This window comes from Mustela putorius, unplaced genomic scaffold (genome assembly GCF_011764305.1).
Source record: "Mustela putorius furo isolate JIRA1106 unplaced genomic scaffold, ASM1176430v1.1 tig00000224_pilon_pilon_pilon, whole genome shotgun sequence".
In the NCBI taxonomy this organism is placed as follows: Eukaryota; Metazoa; Chordata; class Mammalia; order Carnivora; family Mustelidae; genus Mustela; species Mustela putorius.
This window is the reverse complement of record NW_025421321.1, coordinates 2964866-2984096: the sequence shown is the minus strand read 5'-3', so window position 1 is coordinate 2984096 and position 19231 is coordinate 2964866. Positions and strand designations below refer to the sequence as shown.

The following is a 19231-nucleotide window of genomic DNA, read 5'->3' as shown; positions in this document are numbered from 1 at the left end:
AAACAATGATTCTGTAGGTCATATTAGTATACATAGTAATTGTGGAATGTTTGATTCTACTGCTGTCCCACTGTACTAGATATTCTCTTTGTGCTATTCACAGTGTAAATACCTCTGAAAATAAACACGAAAGTATATAATTACTTGTTATCCACATCATTTGACTAAAGTGGGACAATAGATACTGTTACAAAAATATAATACCTTACATTGGAATAGCATTTTCTGGTGAACAGAGGAACACAGTAGTCTCATGTAATATAATGTAATATTATACAAAGAGTGTGAATCTTAAACATTTAATCTTTTCTTTGAAGACTCTTTTTAGTTTTTGAGCATTTAGCACATAATCCTATATGGTTAAAAAAAAAAATGTAGTTATAGAGCCGTGGACTAGAAGACATAGATGAACTGTTCAATGTGTGGATTGCAACAGAGACTCTTGAAATTTGCTGAGGAAGAATATCTCATTTGGCATCATCTGTTCTTCTAAAGTTCAGCCAGATTTGATTAATATTCTGCCTCCAGGCTAAGCACCACTGACCCTTAAATTTTAAAACTGGTGGGTAATGGGTAAAGTTCTACCAAAAAATGTCAGTTTAGTTCATCAGTTGCAAAACCATAATAAGCCATATATACACAATGCAAAACCGTAATAAAACATATATGCACAGTGAATACATGTTGAGCTTATGTCTAAATACTATGCATTATGGAAGGCCTATTAAAAGACACTAGAAAAAGTTACTCTGAAGGAGGATTTGAGTAACTTTTTTTTTTTTTAATCATGGGACCTAATATCTTAACTCTGACTGTATACCCACATCCTTCATATCTTATTATTGTTCTTTGCCTTCCATGAATTTCCCTTTATTGTGGTATAATTAGCATGCAATAAGCCATTCATATTTGACTTTAACACTGTAAGCTTTTTTTAATATTTTATTTTGAGGTAATCTCTACACCCAACTTGGGACTCAGACTCACAGTCCCAAGATCAAGAGTCTATTCATACTCCACCAGCTAAGCCAGCCGGGCACTTGAGTCTTTAAGTTTTGACTCATGACATCATCACTGCAATCAAGAAAGTATCATCCTCAGCTTGCATCATGCTCCTTTGTCCATCTCTTCTCTCTGGGTCTATGGGACTCTTTTGCCATTTGGAGTGTATAGGAAAAAGTTCTGAGAAACACTGTCTTAGAGAATTCTCTTAAATTTTAGAACTGGCCTGGATCCCTGAGGTAACTCTTGGCCTTTGAACCTGTTTCTCCACCTGCTGCTCATCTGTGCCTCTCTTGGCCTGGAACCCTGCATAAACTTACAGTTCTGAACATGTAGTACAAGTTACTTTGTTGGTGCTCTTCACCTTCCTGGGCCACATCAAGCATTGCTGGCCAGTACTTTCCAAACTATAGTGAGGTTTTCATTTAAAAAAAACAAAGGAGGGGCGCCTGGGTGGCTCAGTGGGTTAAAGCCTCTGCCTTCAGCTCAGGTCATAATCCCAGGGTCCTGGGATCGAGCCCTGTATCGGGCTCTCTGTTCCTCAGGGAGCCTGCTTTCTCCTCTCTCTCTGCCTGCCTCGGCCTACTTGTGATCTCTGTCTGTCAAATAAATAAATAAAACCTTAAAAAAAAAAAAAAAGAAAGGGAAAGAAAAAGCCTGTTAGTCCATTACTATCTGATACTTCCATAAAGGACAATGAAAATGGTTACTAGAGGGTGCCTGGGTGGCTCAGTTGATTAAGCAACTGCCTTTGGCTCATACCATGATCCTGGAGGCCCAGGATTGAGTCCCACATCAGGCTCCCTGCTCTATAGGGAGTTTGCTTCTCCTTCATCCTCCCCCTTCTCAGGCTCTCTCTCTCTCTCTTACTCTCTCTCTCTCAAATAAGTAAAACCTTTTTAAAAAGTGGTTGCTAGGAAAATGAAAGGAAAAAGAAGTCCTGTGAGGGCACCTGGGTAGCTCAGTCATTAAGCATCTGCCTTTGGCTCAGGTCATGATCCCAGGGTCCTGGGATGGAGCCCTACATCCATATCTGGCATTCTGCTCAGCAGGAAGCCTGCTTCTCCCTCTCCCTCTGCCTGTTGCCCCCTGTGCTTGTTTGCACTCTCTATGTCAAATAAAGAAATAAAAATCTTTTTTTTAAAAAAGTCCTATAAATACAAGTCTTTTTTTTTTCTTTAGATTCAGCAGATATAAAATTTCTCGGTCAAATTTTAACTTTCTAAGTACTTATTCTTAATTTCTGCCTGATTTCAGTGCAGATTGATGGCAAAATCTCATGATCGTAGGCTACACTGAGTAACCCCGTGATAGGGAGCCCTGCTTTTCCCTGTGTGTTTCACTGGGTACAGAGATCTCGCAGGCATGCTTTTGGAGTTGCCCACTTGGAATGTTCTGAAACTTTTGGCAATTACTTTGATGTAAGAAATGAAAGAAAACTAACAGTTATTGAGTACTCAGTATATGAGAGCCAACGTGTAAAGCGTTTTTTTATGAAGTTAGTTGTGGGCTTGTCATCTTTGGCGTTTACTGTGTTGGCATACACTCCCTCTTTACGCACTTTGTTGAGGTGTTTTTGTTTGTTTATCTTGAATGGATATTGAATTTTATCAAATGCTTTTTCTGTATTGAGAGATCCATAAGATTTTTATTCTTCATATTGGTAATGTGGTATATCACCTTGATTATAGATATTGACCCATCCTTGCATCACTGGAACAAATCCAGCTTTGGTCACACGGTATAGTCCTTTTAATGTACTGTTGAACTCAGTTTGCTAATATTTAGGGGGTTTTTGCATCTGTGCTCATCAGGGATATTGCCTGTAGTTTTCTTTTCTTGTGACATTGTCTGGTCTTGGTGTCAGTGTAATGCTGGCCTCTTACATTTTAGAAGTGTTCCTTCCTCTTCTGTTTCTTGGAAGAATTTCAGAAGAGTTGATATTAATTCTTCTTTAAATGTAGACTTTACCAGTGAAGCCATTTGTCCGGGACTTTTGTTTGCTTTGAGGTTTTTGATGACTGATTGCATCTTCTTATTAGTAATTGGTCTGTTCAGACTGCCTATTTCTTCATAATTCAGTCTTGGCAAAACATTTTTATTTTTTATTTCTAAAAATACCCTGAAGTGTAGGTGATATCAGCCCAGTGGAGGGTTGAATTAACTCATTTATATTTACATATTCAGTTAAATGTTTCTGAATCCTTGCTATGGGTCAGGTTTGTCCTGAGCTCTGGAGAGGCAACAGGAGTCCCATGGAGCTCACATCTTTGTTGGTGGGGGAGACATCATAAACAAACAAATGAAACCTATTAGCTGGTAATAAATGATGTCGAGAGAAGTAAACTAAAGAAAAGTATAAGGGATGGGAAGTGGGGATTGCACTTTTAAGTAGGGTGGTTGGAGAAGTCTTTACTGCCAGGACATTTGCGCAGAGATCTGAAGGGACTGATGGAGAGAGAACCACTCAGAGCTAATAGCAGTAGTAAAGGTCCTGGAATTTTTTGAGATGCTCACTGACATGAAGACCTTTCTCCCATCTAGTAAATGGCGCATCTGGGTTTAAACTCACATTTGGCCTTTTCCATTATGCTTTATAGTTTTTATTCACTATCCATGCTCCCGGTTTAAAGATGCCTGGGTTTGTTCAGATAAAGTGGAAATCCATTTGGGAGTGGGAGTGTAATTTATATGTAATAGGGAGTTAGCCTGAAAGTCTGCTCTCTATGTGAATCTTGCTTTTGATTAGGTCTGGATATTTTCCAAGGCTTTGAGTATCTTATTCCTAAGTGCACAAAATAGATGAGTTTTGTAGAGTTGAGTTTCCTTTTTAAGTGGATGAAATTTCTCTAAGGGGCATAGAAAGCCAGACAAAATCAGGGAAAGAATTTTCAAAGGGGAACAGATGATTAAAGCTTTGGAAAGAAGGCATTCCTTTTGTTTAAGCACTGTGAAGTTAAGCATTGTGTAAGTCCTTCCTTACTATGAATGACCTGATGCTTAACAGACAGCTCTCCTTGGCATTGACAGGAGCCTTTGTCAGGATTCTTTTATCTGGTTGCTCTCTCATGCCCACAGCTTCCCTTCTACACTTGCCAACAGCCCTGCTCCAGACTCTATCTTTGATTCTGAAAGACTTCAGCTACCTCCTGCTGACCTCAGTCTGTACTTCCCAATTGACTAAGTTCTTTCCAGCTTACCTCTTAACTCAGGCCAAAGATCCCGCAAGCAAAGCATCCCATGTGGGGAACTGAAACTACCCCTCAAGCAATAAGGATTGCCCTGAGCCAGCAAGATCCTTAAGACTGACCGACAACAGTGATCAAACTGACCTTTACTTCCCACCTGCATGTACCCACCAACTTTTGTCGCACATTTTCCTTACACAGACCTGTACATATTTTAAGCACTTTGGAGACAATCTTTAAGACATTAATCAGCTGTATTCCTGGTGTTGACCTCACTGAAATAAATTCCTTTCTTGTTTCAACACCACTCCTCTCTCTGCCTTTGAATTTTGTCAGCAGTGAGTGGCCGAGCCTGGTCTGTTTGGGAACGCCCCCCCACCCCTCACCCCCGCCCGCCCGCCCCCATACCAGGTGCTCTTGTACACCTTGCACCTTACTTACAGTCATAGCTGCTGAACCTTGGACTCCTTGCCTTGTCACTTCCTCTCTCAACCCCAGATTGTGTTGGGGTATGTTGTCATTCATGTCTTATGGGTTGTGACAAATATTATAATGACATGTATCCATCATTATGGTATTATACAGATTATTTTCACTGCCCTAAATATCCTCTGTGCTCTGCCTGTTCATCCTGCTCTCCCCACCTCCCATGTCTTGCTGATTTTTATATCAAAATTTAATAATTTGTAAGTGTACATTTACATTTGGTGAGGAATACTCTTACTTTCTTAGAATATATATCTCTTGTACAGTCCCTTGGTGATAAGCCTAACACCTTTGGAGTTATTGATCATGTGAAATAATTTCTCCTGTCATTTTTCTCTGTTAGCTTGCTTTATTGTTTATAACATCTCACATCCAAGGTTGTGAGAATGGAGGTGGGATTTTTAAACCTGGAGTAGTGTGTGTGTGTGTGTGTGTGTGTATTTCCACACCCCCAAACATAGTCATATACTTTTAGTGAACTAACCATTCTTCAGACAATAAAAACAGAGGGCAACAAGCTTGGCTTTGATGACAGGAAAACCTGAGTCCTCCCAAAGTTAGCTTAAAATACTGAATTGTTTTACTTGCCCTTAAGGATCACAGAGAACCCACACATAGCAGGCACTGACAGTTACTTCTTTGTTTAAAGCTATGGTAGCCATCCAGATGTTTTTGGTTCTTTCCTTTCTTTTTCATCAGAAAACATTTCTCCTTGAAATCTCCTGGGGGCCATTTTGGTCTGATGCAGTTCTCCATACCGTCTCTTCCCTGACTTCTTATTCCTACGTTTGATAATGTTTTGTTGTCATCAGGCTGCTGGACTGGACTGAACACTGACTTTCACAGGTCTAGCTTTAGCTACAGCTCTCCTTTTCTCCATCTTCCCTTAGGCATTATTTTTTTCTTTAAAGAATTTCATGGTTTGATTTGTAATGACTATTCCAGAAGTCAGTCTTGAGTCATCGGGGTTATTTAGTCTGTCGTCTTGTGTGCATGTGTGTGTCAGTGCGGTGGTATTCCTTTTGGATATTTGGATAAGCATAGGATATAGCAGTTTTGATTCTATAGCCAAAACCAACTCAAAAGAGACTGCTAACAGTGCATAAAAAAAACAAGACAATGCAAATAGGCACACATGCTCTACACCTGCATTAGGAACCAAGGGCAGCTGAGGCCAGGATTCTAGATGAGGGATGGGATGTGGGGGAGAGGCCTGGTCTTGATGTTAATATTAGAATTATAGCAGTAACAGAGGGTAATTATCCATTATTGGTTTTCCCTAATCATTTTAGCTTTTTTTTTTTTTTTTTAAGATTTATTTGAGAGAGAGAGAGAGAGCAGAAGCAGGAGGAGCAGAGGGGGACACAGAGAGACTATTTAGCAGACTCTGTGCTCAAGATCATGGCCTGAACTGAAACACATGTTGGACACCTACCAGCTGTGTCACCCAGGAACACCTAGCTCTGTTTTTTAATAAGGTTTTAGGATTTGTGCAGGAGAACAAGAGCTCTACTGGGTACTAGGTTTTATTTGTTCTGTGAGGAGATTGGATTAGAACTTTCGATAGCAAGTCAGTCCCAATTATTCAATTTAAGGTAAGTAACAAACCTCCTAGTCTAGATTATAATCTAGTAGGGAGAAGTAAAATAAACTGGTTCACTTGCTTTCTCTTCTCTTTTCCTCTCTTCTTTTGTTCTTTTTTGTTTTCTTTCCTTCCCTCCTTGCTCTCTCTCTCCTTCCCTTTCTCCCTTCATTTAATTATTTATATTGAGTGATAATGGACATACTATATTAGTTTCAGGTGTGTAACATAATATTTAAATATTTGTATATATTGCAAAGTGATCACTGCAGTAAGTCTAGTTAACATGTGTCTGGATTTATCTTGATACATGGCAGCATATGGTAAATGTCAGAGAGAGAGAGATCAATACTCAAAGGACAGGGAGGGTTCCTTTGCTTAGGGAGAAAAGTGCTTCCTAACAGGAGTTTTTTGACCACCCCGAATAAGGACACTCATTTCTGTTACTGCCTCACACTTCCTGACCCTGTGGTTTGATCTTGACTCATATGTCCAGATTTTCTTGAAAATGGTTTTGAACTTCTCAGAATACAGTATGATTTCTCAGAACTGTCAGTACACCGAGCATATTGTTGTATAATCGGTGACCATTCCTTGTCTCCCTTAAACTGTAAGCTCGTTAAAAGCAGTGAAACTGTCTCCTTTTTGTTTCCTGGGTCTTAGCACACTATACTAGCAGGTACTAGCAGATGGTGCTTTTTTGTTATTCCTTTCCCTGAGAATTTTTCTTTCCTTCCCTTTGCGTTGTGGGCACAACCAATATAGACTCATTTCAGTCAGTTACTCTCTAAAGCATCTCTTTCTGCTGCTCTATGCTACAGCTCCTTGCCAACACTACCTCAGCTGTTTCTTAGAATACTGTGATGTGCGTTGTATGTATCTCATAGTCTGGGAAGTTACTCTGGGCCAGGAGCTTTGTCTTACTCATCCTTAGTGTTCTGTGCCCTCAACAGTAAGTTTCGTGGTAATCACTGGCTACACATTTGTTGAAATGGAAATGAAGGGAAGTTTACAATTTACAGGTATTTGTTTGCCACTCACTCCTCTGTTTTAGTGGTACGAAGTGAGTAATAATAAGTTAACACTTGCATTGGCTCAGAAGTTAATTTTTACTGTTTTTACCCATTTATATTTTTTTTTTAAAGATTTTTGAGAGAGAGAACGAGTGGAGAGACAGAGAAGCAAGGCTCCCCACCGAGCAGGGAGCCCAACATGGGACTCTATCCGAGGACCCCAGGATCATGACCTGAGCCAAACGCAGACACTTAACCAACCAAGACACCTAGGTGCCCCTACCCATTCACATTCTAAACAAATAACAATTTCTCTGTATTATAATGCTTCACTTTTTAAGTACGAGGAAAATGGTGCTTCATGTGTTTTTAAACTACTGTTTAGCATTTTTGGGAACTTAAAATGCAACTCTTAAAAAATGAAAAGCTGGGCCACCTGGGTGGCTCAGTGGGTTAAGCCTCTGCCTTTGGCTCAGGTCGTGATCTCAGCAGAGAGCCTGCTTTACCCGTCTCTCTCTGCCTGCCTCTCTGCTTACTTGTGATCTCGCTCTCTGTCAAATAAATAAATAAAATCTTAAAGAAAAAAAAAGAAAAGCTCTTTTTTCCTGGGAAATAAAATATATCTATTTTTCTTTCTTACCAAGTGACTGTTGAATTGCACTTATGAGCTTGTACATGTTTTGACATTGTAGGGAAGTATATAATAAATTGCCAGTTAGTCACCAATAATTTCTAATTATGACTCAGTTCATCTTCCATCTTCAGTTATTAACAGAACACATCCTTTGCACTTAAGTTTGTAAAACTTTTCATGTATTTCTAACCATATACTCAATCCTATTTTGTTATATACTCTCTTTAAATAGAAGCACTTTTATTCTGAAATAATTTTGCAGTATTAAAGTTAAAAGTATAACTTGGTGGTATGATAAGATCTTTACCATGTGGAGTATGAAATATCTCTGCTTTCCTGCCCCCCATTCACAGAGGTTCCTTTAACCAGAAGGCCTAATGCTTTGGCTGAACTCTCAAAAGCATCTCAGCTGTCATAAGTATGAGAAATGTTTGTTTTAGTTCATGAAATATAAATAGTTTTTTAATCCGGTGCCCAAAAAACATGATGCTGTAGAGGTGTCCTTTCTTTATTCCTCAAGAATAAATTCAATCTTGAATTTCAGGTTAGCACCCTGGATTCATTATCCTATATCTCCTTTTTTGGTATGCATTCATGGGATTTTGCAGGCAATTTCATGCCAAAATGTAGTATTTTTATAGTACTGATTTTTATTTTTCAGCTAAAACTCTCTTTGAAATTATAAAGAATTTTGTGACAAAAAAAAAAGCTTATTTGGCTTTTTATGTTTATGATTTCATTTTATCTTTGTGTAGCCTGAGATTTAAACAGAATGGTTATTATCCCATTTTGTAGTTGCTAAAGCTGAATATCAAAATTTTTTTTATTTATTTTTTTTAATGATTTTGTTTATTTATTTGACAGACAGAGATCACAAGTAGGCAGAGAGGCAGGCAGAGAGAGAGGAGGAAGCAGGCTCCCTGCTGAGCAGAGAGCTCTGTTTGGGGCATGATCCCAGGACCCTGGGATCATGACCTGAGCCGAAGGCAGAGGCTTTAAGCCACTGAGCCACCCAGGCGCCCCATGAATGTCAGATATTTTGCCTGAACCAAGATGTCACAGCTAATAAGTGGTGCAGTTAAGAAACTGTAACCCAGGGACTTTTACTTGTAATCAGGGCACCTTCCACCATTATTTGGTGTTTCCATGCATATTGAACTTTTTACTAGTCTAAAGCTGTGGTTTTCAGGTATGTTAAATACATTTAAAATTTTTGTTAATGTTTTATATACATACAAAAGAGTACACAAATCTTAAGCACACAGGTTGATGAATTTTCACAAAGCGAACACATAATTAAATTATTTTGAATGTGAATTAATATTAAAATGAATTTAACATGGAATGCGCAGGACCTCTTGATTCTAAAGAAATTAATTCATTAATTTTTAAAGATTTATTTTTTTAATTTAGAGAGGAGAGGGAGAACATGAGTAGGAGGGGCAGAGGGAGAGAGAACCTCAAGCAGACTCTATGCTCAGTGTGGAACCTGATATAGGGCTTGATCTCACAACCCCGAGATCATGACCTGAGTTGAAACCAAGATTTGGACACCACCCAGGTGCACCGAAAATATTTATTTTTAAACTTCTAATTTCTTAATTTGTTCATTTCTTCGAGGCTGAGAATCTGCTCTCTGGCAGGCGTGCACATAGGTGTGGGGATACATTTGTGTGTAAGAATCACCACTTGTAATAAACTTCCATTTGGGTTTAGACTAATAAGGAATCGGGCAACAAATTGTGGGGCCTTAAGCTTTTATTCAGGGGTATTAGTACCAGGCCCTATGAGAGCATGAGTAGTCTGAGGGGCTTAAGTGAAATTTTCCCAGAGGAAGTGACATCTGGGCTGCATCCCACCTGATGATGAGATTCATCCAGAGATGCCATTCTAGGCAGGAAGAACAGAAGGGACGAGAACAAATGATGCTGAGCTGCGGCAGATCCCCATAGTTGGCTCGGAGTGTGTAAAGTGGGAAGTGGACCTTGGCAATGGAAGTGGGAGCAGGGACATCTTAGATTAGGAAGGGTCTTGTGTGAGGTTGAGACTGCTTTTATCGTTACTTAAGTTCCCTGGTTATGGATAACAGGAATTGACTCTGGCGAACATGAGCTAAAAGGGATTTATTGGAAAGAGTCTCAGGGGACTGTAGAAAGAGCCTAACATTGAGGTCTCTGAGAGGACAAACGGCTAGAGCAACTTTTGGCATCTCTGCAGACAATCTGCGGGTCTTCTCTCTAGAGTGATACCATTAGTTGACTTATTCTGCCTTCTGAGAATTAGTCTCTACTCAGATTTCTAATTATTGAAAAATAGAATCTGATTAGCTTAGTTCAGATCCAGTGCCCAAACCAGAACCAGTCCCTGTGGCCAGGGATAAGAAGAAACACTGTCTAGTCAGTTGCCTGTTCCGTGATCAGGAGCGCTAGGTTTGAAACAGAGAGTAGAGGAAGGGAGGTGCACTGCCTCAGAGGCAGTGTTGCAACTGTATGTAAAGGGGGTGCAGACTGTGATCAGGAAAGAGTGGAAATCCAGAGACCTGTTAGATGATATTATAATAATCTAAGGGCGAACTGATGGTGCCAGAAGTAGATATTGTCCACAGGGAGATAAAGATGTGAATAGACCCAAGATAATCAAAAGGCAGAAAAGAAAGGACTTTGCAGTTGGACATTGGGAGGTTTGTGGGGATGTTTGAGGAGTTGAGGATAGTCCTGAGGATGAGTGACTAAATGGTGGTGCTTTGTGTGGAGAAGAGTTCGTTTCAGGCAGGGAACAGGGCTTTCATTCAGTTTTGAAGTGTTTGTTCAGTTGACATACCTAAGCAGGACCATGTTTAACTTAAGCACACTTGATTATTTCTGGGATTCCAGTTCCGCCATCAGGGTCCTCTCAGTCTGATATAGGGACAGATCCTAGGATTATCCCTTTCCTGTCATGTCCTTGGACAGCTAGAGTCTTCCCACAATATTGCCATGGAAATTTATAAGCTGCATCCCTCTCTCATGCTCTTAGACTTTGGACACTTTCAGGTCTGAGTGATATAGGGGATTGTACCTTGCTCAATCTCAAAAAGACTCCCAGAGCTAGGAACATTTAGGACCAAGTATTGCTGTTAAGGATCTTTCTTAGATATTATTTTGATTAGACAAGCCTTTTTTTTTTTTTTTTTCATTTTTTTTAATATAATTTTTTATTTTTTATAAACATATATTTTTATCCCCAGGGGTACAGGTCTGTGAATCACCAGGTTTACACACTTCACAGCACTCACTAAAACTAGACAAGCCTTTTCTATGGCACTATTTTTTGGACATAATTTCATCTGAGTTTGAAGATATTTGAAAATTGGGGGCTTACTTGATTAAAAAGTTTAAATTGTAATTGGAGTTTTTTAGTTACAGTGTTTTAATAGTATTCAGTATTAAATCAGTCATGGTTCACGTCACATCCTGACAGGTGGTTCCTTCAGATACTTTTTTTTTTTTTAAGATTTTTATTTATTTATTTATTTGACAGAGATCACAAGTAGGTAGAGAGACAGGCAGATAGAGAGGGGGAAGCAGGCTCCCTGCTGAGCAGAGAGCCTGATTTGGGGCTTGATCTCAGGACCCTGGGATCATGACCTGAGCCAAAGGCAGAGGCTTTAACCCACTGAGCCACCCAGGCACCCCCCTTCAGATACTTTAATTAACACTTTTGCCATTAGGTAGCTTAATGGCCTCAGAAATCCTATGGGTCAGTAGTTCTCAGTAGGGCTAGAACTGTTTCCTAAGGAGCAACTGGGAACTTGTGGGGTATTTTTTTGTTACCTTGAAGGTTTGGGCACGGGGCACATAGACATTGAGTTGGCTAGGGCCAGGGATGCTAGATGTCATCAACTTTGCATCCACAGGACTTTGGTGCAGGTTAAAAAGGAAAAAGAAAATCTTTTATAATTATCTGAGCAAAGCACCTAATTCTGTTTTTTCAAAAGATTTCATTTATTTATTTGGGAGTGAATAAGTGGTGGGGAGGGTCAGAGGTAGAGAGAGAGAAGCAGACTCCCTGCTGAACAGGGAGCTTGATTCAGGGCTCCATCCCAGGACCTGGAGATCATGACCTGAGCTGAAGGCAGACACTTAACCAACTGAGCCAGGCAACCCCCCCCCCCAGTTCTATTTTAGATATAATCATGGATGGAGTACCTTTGCACAGTTTCAGTCAACACTAAGTTTTTCAGGAATGCCATGAAATTTTTAAGTTGAGTAAAAAATGAAGTTTGCTTAGGATTTTACTGTAAGCTGTACTCTCATAGGTAGTATTAATTTCTTTTTTATCCTGTTTAGAAACTCAAAGCCTTTAAGATAGCAATTAGGATATATTGAGGGGTGCCTGGATGGGAGAGTTAAGCATCTGACACTTGGTTTTGGCTCAGGTTGTGATCTCAGGATGATGAGATTGAGCCCTGCATAGGGGTTCAGTGCAGAGTCTGCTTAAGACTTTTGCTCCCTTTCCATTTCCTCTCCGCTGTCTCTCTCTCTAAAATAAATCTTACAAAAATATATATTGAAAAGGTTTTTGTTTTGTATTATGTTTTTAAGTGAGAGTTGATTGGTAAACTAATGTTTTCTTAAGTGAAATAGGTCAGAGATACCAAGGAAGGCATGTGTCTAGGGATGAACATGATAAACTTGCTGGGTTATAAACGTGTTTCATAAAGAAGGACCTAAGAGGCATGTAGAAAGGTGTAGACATTCAGTAGTACTTGATAGTTTGGATGAATCAGATTGGGTGAGATTATCCCAGATTTTTTAAAAGGCCAGAGAGAAAAAGATATGCAAAGGCATTGAAAAAGTTACAAAATGGATCTGTGTCCATTCAGAGAATATTCTATGGAAAATATGTCTGCTGATTTCTTTTTTTTTTTAATTAAAGATTTTATTTATTTGACAGAGAGAGATCACAGGTAGGTAGGGGGAAGCAGGCTCTCTGCTGAGCGGAGAGCCCAACATGGGGCTCGATCCCAGGACCCTGACCATGATCTGAGCCAAAGGCAGTGGCTTAACCCACTGAGCCACCCAGGCACCCCTGCTGATTTCTTTTTATCTGTGTGAGACTTATAAAGGAAAAAGGAAGCATGGAAAAGGATCTATGAAAGAGGCTGATTCTTTTACCAGTCACCCAAACTATAGCTGGTGATCATATGGGACTGTAGCTCCATCTGCTGGAAAGAAGCAGACCCACTCCTGCACATTATATAAGTGAAAGTGACCGTCTGTGTACAGTCTTAGCGAGCCACCCAGTATTTATTAAATATTCCCTGTGTGTGAAATAACACCTTGTCAGGTTTTAGGGTAACAGTAGTAAAAATGTAGACACATTCTCTGCTCTCACCATGCTTAGCTTTGAGAGGCTTTCTGCTTTTAAGAAAAAGATTTCAATTTAGCTAGTATATTTTTGCATTCTAAGTTCCCTTCTTAGTCTTCTCCATGGATGGCTTTTAAGATGTACCCTCTCTGAGCATCATTTTCCTTATCTGTAAGATAAGAACTACTGCCTCTCTTGCATGCTCAGTTTAAACTTTCATTAAGTTCCTTGTGTGTTTGGAAGGCATAGCCTCGAAGGGTATAAGATAAGTAGGAGTCCAGTTCTTGCCCTTACATGGGTTAGAAAAAGAAGCTGTTATAAGTGAGATAGCCTCATGGGAGCCCTGACAAGGAGCCCCTGATGCAGACCGGAGAACGGGACTAAAGGAGGATTGGAACAGGGTTTTTTGAAGATGTGATGCTTCACTTCTGTCGTACAAGGATATTAGAATCAGCAAGGGGAAGATGGAAGGATCTTCCAGGCTGAGGAGCCAGCATAAGCAGCAGCATCGAGGTGAGGCCTGCATGGCAGGTATCACTGCTGGGTTGTATAAAGTGAGTGGCAGGGAGTATCAGAGATGAGGACTGGCAGGCCAGGGAATGTAGGGTTTGTTTGCTTCTTTTTTTTTTTTTTTTTTTTTAGATTTTATTTATTTATTTGACAGAGACACAGCAAGAGAGGGAACACAAGCAAAGGGAGTGTGAGAGGCTTCCTGCTGGGGCTCAATCTCAGGACCTGGGATCATGACCTCAGTTGAAGACAAATGCGTAACGACTGAGCCACCCAGGCGCTCCCAAGGGTACTGATTTGAAAATTTACAGGAAAGCCTTGTTTATAAATGTCAAAAGTAAGATAAAGATTGAAAAATGTTTTCTGGGTTTGCTCTTGCCTAGAAAAATTTGTCCAAAGAGAGGAGGAGGGGATGAGATGGTAGCTAGAAGGACTTAAGATAGACTTCTGCTGATCTAAGCATGTGTGCCCCTTTGTACATCACACCGCCCTATTTCCTTCATGGAGCATGGTGATCAGTAGAGCTGGGACACAAAGAAATGGCAGATGTTTGCCTCTTTTAGATTTTAATTGCAGTAACATAAGTTACTTTCTTGAAGAGAATTCCATATGCTGGGAATCTTGCTCAGAAGACTTCCGTTCTATTTTCCTTCTCCCAAGAGTGATGGTGGCTGCTTTCCAGGTTTTCTATCTGGTATAGTCCTGTCTCCGGTGGGAATTGGGGATGGCTGCTTCTCACCCACAAACAACTTTTGTATTTCCAGCTTCCTTCTACATCCCACTCACACACCCCCAAAAGAAAGTAAGTAAATCAGGACCAGAAGAGTCCTCTGGCTGGAACTGTACAGTGTTGAGTATTGTGTTTGAAGTCCAAACCTAGTTCTGATGGTGGGGCATTAGAGTGAGCCATGAAAGTAGAGCCTGTGAGATGCCCTCTAGGAGTGCTGCGCAGAACCCTGAAGTTTAGAATTCACTCTGCTTGTTGCCTTAGGTGAGCTCTTTCACCTCTCCAGACAGCAAACTGCTTCCCTGTGGGGTAGATGGCTTTTCAGGATGCCTTTCACTTCTGCCCTTCTTCTGTCACCATCTCACAATGCTGCCAGTACCCAGTCTCTAGTATTGGCTTAACAAGCAAAGGTGAGGCGTTGTCTTCTTGATTTTAAAGATTCACCTATAACTGAGAAATGCTGTTATCATTCTAAAATTGACTGCCTTATAATAAAGAAATTGCTTAAGGAACTTCCTTTTCGTATTCTCAGGGAGTCAGGGCAAGGAAGTCATCATTTATGGAAGCGGAAGGCTGTAATTAGTGTTCCTGAGTTCCTCGTTCTCAGCCAGAGATTCCTTTATTATTCCTCAATGGAAACTTGGCACCCAGGAGTCCTGGGAGGTGACTCAATCGGGTGTGTGAGGCCTCATTAGCATTGGCTCTACTCCTTCCCTGCACTGTTTGTCAAGGATATCTGGGACTGAAGGAGCTGCTTCCCCTGCTCAGTCTGCTGGAGTTGGCCTGCCTGTCTCTAAACTTGGACTGAGCCACCAGGAAGAGAAAATAAAGCCAGCCACTCAACACTGAAGTGGTAAAACATTAGAGAAGAAGAAAAAGCTCTAATAATTCAAATATGTAGATACTTTTAAGATCCAAAAGGGTAGAGGCTCTTTCTGTGCTGATCAGTTATTGTTGTTGTTGTTGTTGTTGTTTTTCCTAAATATTTTGTGCACAGTACAAATTTATGGATGAATTTCTTAACTTAGTAAGGTACATAAAACAGCTTAACAGGATATGAGTTATGACATTTAGGGGTGTTGCCTTATTGCTTCAGAACTTTGGGGTTATCGTGTAACACACCATGTCACATGATTTGTCTGAATGCAGGAAAAAAAGCCCTCAACTTAGTTTCATTGGCTTAAATATAGCTCAAGGCAACAGACACAAGGTTAAGATGAGGAAGTACTATACAGTATAGGAAACAGGAGCTTTTAAAGATAATTCACTGATCTGGAACTGGTTGCCCAAGCCCTGATAAATGAGTGAAAACAAGAGTAGAAGTATCAGAAAGGAGTTGCTTTATTCTTGAGGTGAGAGTAAGAGAGTCTAGAGGCACATCAGTTAAAGTGCTTGGAATATCGACTTGCTTTTGCAGAGTTGGGGCTGTGTGTACAAAGTTATTAAAGCAGGGGAGTAGAAGTTTGAGAGAAGATATTCATCGAAAAGATATTCATATAAACTTGCATATCCAGTAACAGGAACAATCTTGGGTAAGTTATAGTAGCTTTTAGCCGTACTAATTAAATTTTTCTTTTCACTGCTACAAAGTGTAATGGTTGTGGTTCTTAACTTCCTGCGGGTGCATATTTAATTACTGAGTATACGTAAAAGCGACTTTATGTTTTATTGGTTTCAAAGAGGGTGAGGAAGGGAGGCTATACCCTTATATTTGCAGAGAAAACTAACAACCTTGATAGTGTTTAGTGCCATATACTTTATGGCCCTGCAGAGACATGGAGTATTTTTATAGTAATGCTTCTTGTCATTTTATTACATTAAATACTTTTAACCCAAATTCTGTGTAGGATCTTAAAATAAACAATCCTATAGTGTTTAACACTATGGTTAGTGAATATGTGTCTTGCCGTGATGAGGGAAGAGCAACTATAACTGTTTGAGACTTATTCATGAACCTGTATAAGTCTATGTAAAAAAAGCAACCTTAATGCACCAAATCTACATTTGTAAGACATTTATTGAGAAGTGATTATTACCCCTTAAAAGGATCTTGTGCCTTACACATGATCTGCCTTACACAATGAACTTCCTTAGAGATTTAAAGGTATTTATGAAAACATTTATTTCTCAGTCAATCTCCAGGAGTATTGTAATCTTGAGGGGAAGATAGCTGTGATATAGAATGGGGTGATGTATAAGGGACTTTCTTATTTTATATAGGTTATATATTTGTAGATATATGTTTTTTATATGGAAACACATAGTCATAAAATATGGAATAGTTATAACATTAGGAAAACAATTATTTTTTTTCAAGGACAAAGAAAAAGTTAAAAAGGATGATCACTTTGCTTTGGTCTTGCAAATTAATAGAAAAGATACATACTTAAGTTTGCAACAACAAGGCACTGTGCATGGCTTATAAAATTTAAAAAAATGAATAAGATACTTTGGGTAAACATATGCAGTTGTGTAAAAAAAAAAAAAAATTACATACAACTAACCAGAAATAATCAGACCAACATGAGTACTGTCAGGTTTCAGGGGATAACCAAAAGAAGTGACCTTTAATTCTCAGGGACAGCACCATTTAGCTGATTATTAAATTGGGCCTCGAAGAATGAATAATTTCAACATTTAAAAATGATGGAAAAGAGTGTTCTTCTAGCCACAGCTGGAGAAATCTTTTTTTTTTTTTTCTCCCCCCCAGCTGGTGAAATCTTGAGCAAAGGTTTGCAGGTCAGTTTACTTCTCTGTTCAGAATCTTCCATTGCCTTTCCACCTCATCTAGAATGGAACCTGGAGTCCTTATTCTGGTTTGCAAGGGCATACTTGATGTGTGCCCTGCCCTTGGTTCCTCTTTCTTTCAGATACCATGTCTTTCCCGCCCTTTCCCACTAGACCATAAGATCCATGAAGCAGGGGCTTTGTCTTTCATGTTCCCTCTTATATCCCCAGTGCCTATCTGAGTGCTCGTAAATGAGTATAGAATGAATCCAAGAAATTCAAAGACACCTAATGTGCTAGGATGTAAGAGTTGTTTGTGGGATAAAAGTACAGGGAGGGACGCCTGGGTGGCTCAGTTGGTTAAGCAACTGCCTTCGGCTCAGCTCATGATCCTGGAGTCCTGGGATTGAGTGCCAGATCAGGCTCCCTGCGGACTCTTCTTCTCCCTCTGACCCACTCCCCTCTCATGCTCTCTCTCTCTCTCTTTCTCTCAAATAAAATCTATTAAAAGATTTTCTAAAGGGGCGCCTGGGTGGCTCAGTGGGTTAAGGCCTCTGCCTTCGGCTCGGGTCATGGTCCCAGCGTCCTGGGATCGAGCCCCGCATTGGGCTCTCTGCTCGGCAGAGAGCCTGCTTCCTCCTTTCTCTCTGCCTGCCTCTCCATGTACTTGTGATCTCTGCCTGTCAAATAAATAAATAAAATCTTAAAAAAAAAAAAGTTTTTCTAAAAAGTGATAGGGAGTGCACATGGAGTACTGAATGCAATATAAAGTTTTGGGGTGATTTTGCAGGGAAGGGATATGGTAACATTGCAGTGTAGAGGATGGACTTGGAGAATCAGAGAGTGGAGATTGCTAAAACTGAATGGAATGTATCAGCAATTCCTTCACACAGTTGACATTTGACTCATTTGCTCCATGCTAAGCACTGTGTTCAGTTCTGGGGATACTAAGATGACTGGGAAATAGTTCCAGTTGGTAGGAACAGATATGTGAACATCTTGCATTAGAGGTCTGAAACAAGTGATGTGATGGGCACTTGAATCAGGGCTTTACTGTGGGTAGCAAGGAATATTACATCTCCTTGATTGTTTCTTGATGTCAGCAGCTCTAGGAGTTCCCAGAGAAAAGAATGAAACTGTTAAGGGAACTTCAAAAAGTGTTTTTAGTCTTATGTATATATTTTTAATGCAGAGACCTTACCATGATTTTTAATTACATCTTACCTTAAAGTTCTTATCAATACATTGATTGGTCCATTCATTCTCAGAAGAAAGATGCATTATAGTAAGAGCACCTCTTTAACAGCCTCTACCCATTGTCTATACTAGGTCAGATTTTAGCTCCAGGTAAGTGCTTCACTTTGGGGGCATAGTTTGCCAGTCTACTATGGAGATGATATCCTACCGAGTGGCTAATTGAATTAAATGAGGTGATGTATAGGAAAGTACTATATACCAAATATTGCTTCAGGTTATATGGTGGTATTGTTGATGGTGAGGATGGGTACTCTCCCACCCCAGATGAGAGTTTGGGATAGGATATATAGAACATGGAAAAATTAAAAAATTGAATAATGAATTTTACCAAATATTCTGGGTGGAGGGGAGAGAAGAGGCAGATATTCTTTTAGCAATATATTTATGGGGCTTAAAAACTATGCAGAAGGAAGTTTTGCAGCCCAAGGAACTATTTGGATACCTAGTTCTTTGTATTCAGCCATTCATGATCTCTCTTGTCACTAATTTGACAGTTTCAGACCTGTAAGGAGAAGCTGCCTTTCTCATTCATGTATTTATTCACTGAGTATGTTTATCCTTCAAACACTTTGGTATAGTTGAAAGACTGGGTCTTAGAGCTACCAGATGTGGGTTCAAATCTTCCTTCTACCACTCGTAGATTTTTTTTTAAAAAGATTTTATTTATCTGACAGAGATCAGAAGTAAGCGGTGGGGGCGGGGGGTGGGGTGGGAGGTGCCGCGGGTAGGGAGACAGACTCCCTGCCGAGCAGAGAG

At 39.9% G+C, this 19231-nt stretch overlaps 1 protein-coding gene across 3 annotated transcripts in view; it reads left to right on the top strand.

Annotated features, from left to right (window-relative positions):
• Positions 1–19231, top strand: part of LIMS1 (LIM zinc finger domain containing 1) — a 140885-nt gene that overhangs the window by 38006 nt on the left and 83648 nt on the right. The window contains exon 1 of one of the 3 annotated variants that reach the window (XM_045077606.1): positions 13619–13767. The exons of 1 other annotated variant lie outside the window; for it this stretch is intronic. The gene's annotated coding sequence lies outside the window, so the exon portion shown is untranslated. Of the gene's footprint in view, positions 1–13618; positions 13768–15712; positions 16024–19231 lie in introns of those variants that run through there. One more of the 3 variants, XM_013062374.2, reaches the window with a different exon arrangement.